The 9517-nt window shown below is 51.7% G+C and overlaps 1 long non-coding RNA gene across 1 annotated transcript; it reads right to left on the bottom strand.

Annotated features, from left to right (window-relative positions):
• Nucleotides 1-4656: 4656 nt before the first annotated feature.
• LOC115835102 lies at nucleotides 4657-6201 on the bottom strand. The gene is made up of 2 exons (XR_004030021.1): nucleotides 6092-6201; nucleotides 4657-4909 (listed from the first exon to the last, which is right to left on the bottom strand). It is a non-coding gene; the product is annotated as an uncharacterized LOC115835102 (long non-coding RNA).
• Nucleotides 6202-9517: the final 3316 nt, after the last annotated feature.

Here is a 9517-nt window from a genome sequence, read left to right as displayed (position 1 = left end):
CTCTGCCTTGAGTCCTCCACTCCAGGGTCCCAGAGCTGCTGAGCATTCTGGGGTTGGTCAGCTCTAACCTTGATGGCATGCATTGAGCAACTCTCTATATTTTGGAGTCTTAATATATTCCAAGCCTTAGTGATGGCAAGAACACTGCTTTGGGGGACCTGGGTGCTAGTTCCAGTTCTGTCCCAAACTTTCTGTGTGATCTTTGTCTTTCTGAGCCAGTATTTGCATTTGCATAATAGGACACAAGCACCAATTTTCACAGCCTCATAGGGGTATTACAGAGGTCAGAGAAGAGAAGAGATATATGAATATTGGTAGACTGTAGAGTGTTTTGTTTAGGTGAAGGGCTGTCAGGTCCTGACAACTCTCTGGAATGAACATGTCAGAAGTTGTAAACCTTCAATGCCCAGAGAGGTGGAGTGACTCTTTCAAGGTCACATAGCTGGTCAGAGACACACCTAGGGGGAAAAACGGAGAGAAACATGGATTCTAAGTTGGGCTCTGTCTCTAACTGCCTGGGAGACTGCTCAAGCCCCTTCCCTCTCTGGGCCTCAGTTTCCTTGTTTGTACAATATGTGAGACAGGATGAGGGGATGGAGGGGGAGGATATCTGGGGGACCTGCTAGACCTCACCTCTAGGGCCCAGGCTTGGGAATCCCCAGAACCCCCATATTGTCCTTTACACCTGGGTGGCTGTGCTCAAAGTTTCAGGGAGGGGGGACTCCTGTGGCCCTGGACTCCCTAGCCCTTCCCCTTCTGTGGGCCCACCCTGGGCTGTTAGCGTGTTTGGTGCTGGTTTGTAGTCATTTCCGAGGCAGTTTATGGTCACCTCACCTCTGTCCGTGCCATGTCCTGAGCAGAGGTCCTGGGGAGAAGAAGTCCTGGGGGCCAGAGCCACCCATGTCACCACCAGCCATGGTAATCCTCTTCCCCATGAGGAGGCTGCACCCTGGAAGATGGCTGTGGTGGAACGGAGCATCTGTCCTGACCCCCCCCTTAACCAGAGGTGGCTCTGGGGCTGTGGGAAGTGTTACTGGAGTGGCAGTGGGAAGCGAAGTGGAGGAGGAAATATTGCTGGGTACTAATGAGTCATAGTTGATAGACTCATGTCTTCATGTGCTGTGGAGGAGGCAGTGTGGTGGGGTGCAGATGGCATATGTTTTGGTGACCTACAGGCCTACATTCAAATAGCTGTTACCTCATGTTCCACGTCTGTGACCTTGGCAGGCGGAGCTCCTCAACCCCGAACCTTGCACAGCTGAGTGGGAGAAACCAGAGGGGTCTTGTGTTTTCAGGGACCTGGCATCATGCCTGGCACACAGCACTTGCAAAATCTTCATTCTCAAGATTGGCATTTGTAGCTCTGGGGGCTACACACAGAGGTCTCTGTATGTATGGGCAGGTACATGTGGATAGGTGTGGGTCTGTTTGTGTGTGTGGGAGTGCATGTTTCAGGGACACAGGCTATTAAAACCAGCACAAGGTGACTCCAATAAGGGAAAGGAGGAAAGCGCATGGTAAACCAGGAAGACACTCTAGAGATGAGGCTTCCTGCACCCCACATGGTCTCTTGGTTCCTGTGCCATTGTAACCTTCAGTGTTCATGTTTGTCCTACCCTCAGGGTCCTCCCCTGGATCTCAGTGCCTGGCCTGTGGAAAGCTTCAGTAAATGGGGAAACATAAATATAAGGGAATATAACTAGCTAATTAGGGTAATTAAGTGAGGAGTAGCCACTTCCAACATGCATTAAGCTGCCCCTGATTTTTAGGGGCTGGAGGTCTAGTGAGTGAGACAATTTGCTGCATGATGGGGAGGAAGTAGGATTCACAGAGAAGGTGAGCTGGGCTTTGTAGGTTAAGTAGAAATTCACCAGGCAGAGAAGATGTGGGAAGACGCTCCAGGCAGAAGAGCAACATCATCAAAGCCATGTGGTGAAAGAACAAGGCAAGTGGGTCAGTAATGCTACTAGAGGGGGAGGGGAAAAACTCAAGGTGGAAATGGAGGGGACTCAGCTCCTCAGTGCCTGGGGTGTCTTGCTAAGGAATTTGGATCTTACCCTTTAGTCGATGGGACAAGGGAGGGACATGATCAGGTTTGCAGTTTGAGAAAATTATCAGGCTGTTATCTGGAAAGAGGAAGGTCTGGGGCAGCGAGACCAATGGGAGGCTTCTCTGCTCAGGTGAGAGATGGTGGTCATCTGGATTAGGGAGAATTTGAACCCAAGCCTGTAGGAACTGAGAAGACAGTTCCAGTTTACCACATGTGGAGTACCAGCTGTGGCTGGCAGGGCACAAGCACTTCTACCCAGGTTATTTCATTAAAATTCTAAAGTAGACCTGGTCAGCTCTGGAAGCCACCTGGGCCTCAGGCATGAGAGAGGAGGAGGAATTGGGGCAAATCTAGTGGGTGGGTGCAGTTGGAGATGATGAGCCTATTAGCAAAGATGGGACAGGAAAGTGGGGAGCAGGGAAAGGAGTGGCAGGGAGAGTGAGGCCTTTCCCTGCCTGGCTGCAGCCCTTACCCATGAGCCTCCCATTCCTCATTCCTGCCAGATCTGCTGGACCCAGGACCAGGACCCTGATTGGTGTTGAAGGTTCTGTCTCCTCTGTGGGCCTCCCTCCCTCTGCTTCTTCCTTCTGAGGACTGCTCAATGTTCTTCCTAAACACAAATCTGACTGCATACTCTCCTGCTGATAAATCTTCAAGGATGCCTCTGATTCTGGACAAAGGTCGAGCTTCTTAGTTTTATGTTCTGGGGGTCTCCATTGTTTGATATCCTCTCCCCAGCTTCAACTCTGCCTGTTCCTCCTCATCAAAGTACCTGTATTTTAATATGCTACCTCCTCTCCTTTTCCTCCAAGATTTTCATAATTGTGGTTGTGATGATGATGATGATGATGATGATGATGAGGATAGTGAGGGTGAAGGTGGTGATAATGATAGTGATAGTTATGTTGAGGATGATGGTAAGGATAGTGATGGTGATAATGTTGGTGATGGTGAGGAAGGTGACGGTGAAGGTGATAATGATAGTGATAGTTATGCTGAGGATGATGGTGATGATAATGATGATGATGGTAAGAATGGTGAAGGTGAGTATGGTGATGGTGATGGTAAGGATGGTGATGATGAGGTGATAATGATGGTGATTGTCAAGATGGTGATGGTGAAAATGGTGATGGTGATAATGATGATGATAGTGATGGTGAGGATGGTGATGGAGAAGGTGGTGATGATAGTGATACTTATGCTGAGGATGCTGCTGCTGATGCTGGTGAGAATGGTGAGGGTGAGACTGATGATGATAATGAGGATGGTGATGGTGAGTATGGCGATGGTGATGGTACACCCCTTGATTTGGCAATTCGACATCTAAGAATTGTTCATTTCTTCTAGGATTTTTTTTTTGAGTCAAGACTTCCCTATGTTGCCCAGGCTGGCCACGAACTACTGGCCACGAGTGATCCTTTGACTTTGGCTTCCCGAGTAGCTGTGATTATAGGCATGAACCATGGTGCCTGGCTTTACCCTAGGAATTTATCCTGAGGAAATAATCAGACAAGTGTGCCAAGTGGTACTTAGAGAAGGGTATTTATTGTTGCATTGATGATAGTAGCTAAGATGTGGGAAGAATGTAAATGTCCAGCAATAAGAGATTGGCTAAATAATTGTGCTACAGCTAGGCAAGGGGCTAGCTTATGGCCATTCAGAACACAGACCCTCCTGATTCAGTCAAATCTCCTGTCACTGCTCTCACACAGCACACACCTCTGTCCTTTTCAGCACAAATTACCATCATAATTTTACATTTCTTTGTGAACCTCTTTGATGAATTTCTGTATCCCTCATTAGATGCTAAGCTCCATGGAGGCAAGGAGTATACTATATTCATTATTGTGTCCTCCGTGCCAAGTTAAGTTCCTGGAACACAGTACACTCTCAATAATTTGTTGTTAAATGAATGACTGAGTCTGTATTTCTTAGTATGGAAAGATGTTTGAAATATGCAATTAAGAGAAAGAGCAGATTATAAAACAGCATGCCTGCTGTAGTACACACTGCTAATTCTCTCCTTTCTTGATCTCGTTTGGGGGACCACATGCACACTCTCAGTCAATAAATTATGATTGATCCAAAGTCAATCATAACAATGCTATTGTCTGATGCTAGGGATGGTGATGAGATCAGGTTCTGGCCAATCTAAACACAGATTTCCAGACCTAAAGAGAAATCCTCTGGGGGTCACCTCTGAAGTTCTTGCTTTTCTAATAAAAATGTAGAAGTGACTGCTTTTTGCTGGCCTTGGAAACACATGTAGTGGTTGGAGCTGCAGTAGCTGTCTTACACTCATGAGCTAAATTCCAATAGACTCACAAAGATGCTGGGCCTAACATTGTTGAACCAGTGAACCATAGCCAGGAACCATAGATACTCTAACTATGTAAGAAAAATGAACTGTATTTGTGTAGGTGACTGAACTTTCAGATTAATGCACTCCCAACAGATACAGAGCATGATCCCATATATACCTGTATGTGCAAATATAAATAGAAAAATAATTAAAGTGATTATCTCTGGGTGATAGGATTCTCCTTCATATTTTTTTATTTTATAAAGTTTTCCCAAAGGGCATGTAAATAATAATCAGATGAATATTTCTGTACATTCAGAAAATAAACAATCGTGCTAATTTTACTTTTAAAAAATAAACAAAATATTGGGGCCCCAGAAGGTAGTTTACTACCATATGGTAAGTTAATTAGCCACAACCGAGATGAACACTTGTGGGTATCCTGGAGGACAGGCTTGGCAGCATTTAGAGGTCCCCTCCAGAATAGTATGTGGTTCCAAACTCTTGAGGGAGGTGGGGGAGACCCCAGGGAAGTAGATGAGAACCTGAATGAGGCTCTGTGGGGAGACAGGATGTTCCTCAGCCCTCACAAGGACATGTCAGTTTCACCTGAGATTAGGCCCCGGCCTTGGCTGGGCAGCCTGCCAGGCAGGTTCTCAGCAGCATGGGGTGATAACAGGAGGAGGGGAAGCCTGGCAAGCTGGGGAATCTCTAGGGTCTTCAGGTGGGTCTGTCTTGGGCAGCACCTGTGTTGGCTGTAAACACAGATTTCCAGGAAGCAGAGCGTTGCAATCTCTCCCACCACAAACCTGGACCATCAGGGATGTTTCCATAGCAGCCTCTACGCCAGTGAGGAATGTGGACATGATCCGTGATGCCCTCTCCCCCTTTTCCCTTTCTCTTAGAATAGGACAGACCAGTCTGGAGCAGCTAGTGTCCTGTAGTGACTCCAGTTTGCTGCTCTCTTCCTTTCTTTCTTCCTCCTGTCCTCTGCCTCCCTGCCTCCTTCACCTTCTACATCAGGAAGCTCAAGTCACCTGCCTGAGCCTGAGATTCTCATCTAAATCACAGAGTGCCAGTCAGTGCCTCCCTTCCTCTTCCCAGGGAGCAACTTCAATCTTCCCTGCCTGCTGTGGGGAGCTAGACCCTGCCCCTTATTCCCTGTGGAACAATCCACAGCCTAAGTTTCCTCACCCCTGTAATGGGACAGCAGTCCTGCCTGCCCACCTGGCAGTGCTGATTCCAGGCCTGGGGCCCTCCTGGGCAAATTGCCAGTATGGGGGTCATGGTGGGTGTTTGTGTGTGTGGAGTGGTGGGGCTGCCATCTGGCCATTTACAGACCCCATCCTTCCCCCCTTCCTATGCTTGTCACGTCAGGAATCCCTCTCCTTTGTGCCATAAGGCATTTTCTGATCCATCATCTTATTGAGCCTCACATCTCCTTGGTGAAGTTGGAGTTATTGTCACTATTTTACTGATGAGTAAACTGAGGCTCAGAAAGGGGAAAGTCATTGCCCAGGGTTCCAGTGTGGATTTATAGCAGAGCTGGGATTAGGATGTGTGTTCTATATACCCACTGGGGTGCTGGCCCATCTGCAGCCAAGGCCTGTCTTCCTGATTCCACGAGGACCCCTTCCCATTCCTTTACTTCCCGTGACAGCCACTGTCACCACCACCCAGGGTCTGTGCTCACTGTCACACCACCCCTCGCTGACCCTTGCAGCTGGGCTGTAACCCACAATGTCCATCAGATTGATTTACATAAATGGTGGTTAGGCTCCAAATCCACTCTCCCCAGACTGACACAAATTGCACTACAGGGGGCCTCAACTGTAGACCTTTCTGGTCTAGAGAGAGAGATAGTCCCATAGAAATGTCAACATCACTTGGCCAAGAGGAGAGTGGAAGCACAGGAGAAAGTTCAGGGAATGAGTTCAGGAGGCGGTGGCCCTTGAGTTGGGTCTTGAGGGATGTGTAAAAGTTATGAGGCAAGGAACTCTGGGACAGGCATCCTAGGAGGAAACAGCAGCATTCTCCAAGGCTCAGACTGGCCTGGTGGCTGCAATGTAGAACTGGGTGACCTGGACCCCATGAGGCAGTGCTCCCTTTTCAGGAGGAAATCTGCATTTCCCATACTTTGGGCTGTCTCAGAATGCCCCAGAGATCTTGTGAAATTCCTGGGTCCAGTTCCCAGGGATTCTGGTCCAGGCAGAGGAATCTGCACTTCTCACAGGCAGGGGCTGTGACCTCGCCCCACAGTTCTCATGCAGGTGGTCCCTGGACCACTCTTGGAGAAATACAAGCAGGACTGAGGAGGCTTTGACCCAAGCACGGTGCAGTGTTGGGATGGGGAAAGATGTGGAATGGGCCAGAGGAATAGTGGTCAGAGCTGTACCCTCCTGGACCACCCTGTCTAAAATGTGGCTCTCCCATTCCCCTTCCCCACTGATACGTTCTATCCTCCTTCCATTTTCCTTTTTCCCTGGTGCTCTTTTTTATTTTATTTTATTTGTTGTAGAGACAAGGTCTCACTATGTTGCCCAGCCTGGGATGGTATTTTGTTTGTTTGTTTGTTTTGTTTTGTTTTGTTTTGCTTTTCCCCAGGTGCCTCACCTTCCCCTCATGAGCTTTCTGCCCGCCTTGAGGTACTCCTAGAGGGCTCGAGGTGCACCCTGGTTTCTAGCCAGGAACGCTAGGGTCTCCTGGTCCCAGTGCAGGGCTGATGGGTAGGGACGTTCATCCATGAGGGACCCAGGCCCCACTTCTGGGCGACACAGTTTTTAATGTTTTTCTCTGCCCCAGGTGTCTCACCTTTCCCTCATGGGCCTTCTCTCTGCCTTGGGGTACCCCTAGCAGGCCGAGGCGCACCCTGGGCTCGAGCCAGGGATACCAGGGTCCCAGGGGCGCAGCGCAAGCGCTGATGGGAAGACAGTTTCCTCTGTGGGAGACCCAGGCCCCGCTTCTCCGCGGCGCGGTTGTTGTTTTTTTTTCAATGCCCCGGGTGCGTCACCTTCCCCTCATGGGCCTTCTGCCCGCTTTTGGGTACCCCTAGCGGCCTGAAGCGCACCCTGGTCTCGAACCAGGAACGCTAGGGTCCCCTAGGCCCAGCGCAGTGGCTGATGGGAAGACACTTTCGTCCGCGGGGGACCCAGGCCCTGCTTCTCAGTGGCGCAGTTTTTTTTTTCTCTGCCCTAGGTGCCTCACCTTCCCCTCAGGGGCCTTCTGCGTGCGTTGGGGTACCCTAGCAGTCCGGAGGCGCACCCTGGGCTCAAACCAGGGACGCCAGTGTCCCAAGGGCCCAGCGCAGGAGCTCATCGGAAGGCACTTTCGTCAGTGGGGGCCCCAGGCCCCACTTCTGGGCGGCACGGTTTTTTATTTTTTTCTCTGTCGCAGATGTCTGACCTTCCCCTCATGGGCCTTCTGTCTGTCTTGGGGTACCCCTAGCAAGCCGAAGCGCACCCTGGGCTCTAAGCAGGGACAACAGGGTCCACGAGGCCCAGCTCAGGAGCTGATGGGAAGACACTTTCGTCTGTGGGGAACCCAGGCTCCGCTTCTCCGCAGGTTTTTTTTTTTTTTCTCTTCCCCAGATGCCTCACCTTCCCCTCATAGGCTTTCTGCCCGCCTTTCGGTACCCCTAGCGAGCCGGAGGCTCACCCTGGTCTGGAACCAGGGATGCTAGGGTCCCCGGGGCCCAGCGCAGCGCTGATGGGAAGGGACTTTTGTCCGTGGGGGACCCAGGGCCCGCTTTTCCGAGGTGAGCTTTTTTTTTTTTTTTCTGCCGCAGGTGCCTCACCTCTCCTCCCTCAAACCTCACCTTCGTCTCATGGGCCATCTGCCCGCTTTGGGGTACCCCTAGTGGACCGGGGCGCACGCTGGGCTCCAACCAGGGACCCCAGAGTCCCCGGGACCCAGCGCAAGGGCTGATGGGAAGACACTTTGGTGCGCACAGCTTCTCTGAGGCGCGATTTTTTTTGTTTTTTTGTTTTCTGCCACAGGTGCCTCACCTCTCCTCCCTCATACCTCAACTTCCCCTCATGGGCTTTCTGCCCGCCTTGGGGTACCCCTAGCTGCCCGATGCGTACCCTGGGTTTGAGCCAAGGTCGCCAGGGTCCACGGGGCTCAGCGCATGGCCTGATGCGAAGGCACTTTCGTCCGTGGGGGACCCATGCCCTGCTTCTCCGTCGCGCGTTTTTTTTCTTTTTTTTTCTGCCACAGGTGCCTCACCTCTCCTCCCTCAGACCTCACCTTCCCCTCATGGGCCTTCTGTCTGCCTTGGGGTACACCTAGCAGCTCGAGGTGCACTGTGGGCTCGAACCAGGGACGCCAGGGTCCCTGGCGCAAGGGTTTAGGGACCCTTGCCCAGCGCAAGGGTTTAGGGACACTTTCGTCAATGAGGGACCCAGGCCCCGCTTCTCCGCGGCGCGGTTTTTTTTCTTTCTCTGCCGCAGGTGCCTCACCTTCCCCTCATGGGCTTTCTGCTCTCCTTGGGGTACCCCTAGCGGCCGAGGCGCACCCTGGGTTCCAACCAGGACACCAGGTTCCCCAGGGCCCAGCGCAGGGGCTGATGAGAAGGCACCTTCGTCCGTGGAAGACCCAGGCCCCGCTTCTTTGCGGCGTGGTTTTTTTTTTCTCTGCCCCTTGTGCCTCACCTTCCCGTCATCCCCTTCTGCCCGCATTGGGGTACCCCTAGAGGGCCCGAGGCATACCCTCGGCTCGAACCAGGGTAGCCAGGGTCTCCGTGGCCCAGCGGAGGGGCTGATGGGATGGCACTGTCGTCCTTAGAGGACCCAGGCCCCGCCTCTCTGCAGCGCGGTTTTTGTTTTTTTTTTTTCTCTACCTCAGTTGCCTCACCTTCCCCTCATGGGCCTTCTGTCCGCCTTGGGATACCCCTATAGGGCACGAGGCGCACCCTGGGCTCTAACCAGGGTCGCCAGGGTCCATGGGGCCCAGCGCAGGGTCTGATGGGAAGGCACTTTCGTCCGTTGGGCCCCGGACGCCGCTTCCCCGCCGCATGGGTTTTTTTGTTTGTTTGTTTGTTTGTTTTTTCTGGCACAGGTGCCTCACCTCTCCTCCCTCAAACCTCACCTTCGTCTCATGGGCCTTCTGCCCGCCTTGGGGTACCCCTGACAGCCCGAGGCGAACCCTGGGGTCGAACCAGGGATGCC

The sequence above is a fragment of the Nomascus leucogenys genome, chromosome 5 (assembly GCF_006542625.1).
Source record: "Nomascus leucogenys isolate Asia chromosome 5, Asia_NLE_v1, whole genome shotgun sequence".
Taxonomy (NCBI): Eukaryota; Metazoa; Chordata; class Mammalia; order Primates; family Hylobatidae; genus Nomascus; species Nomascus leucogenys.
The sequence above is the reverse complement of the archived record's forward strand: the minus strand, read 5'-3'. Positions and strand labels throughout refer to the sequence as shown.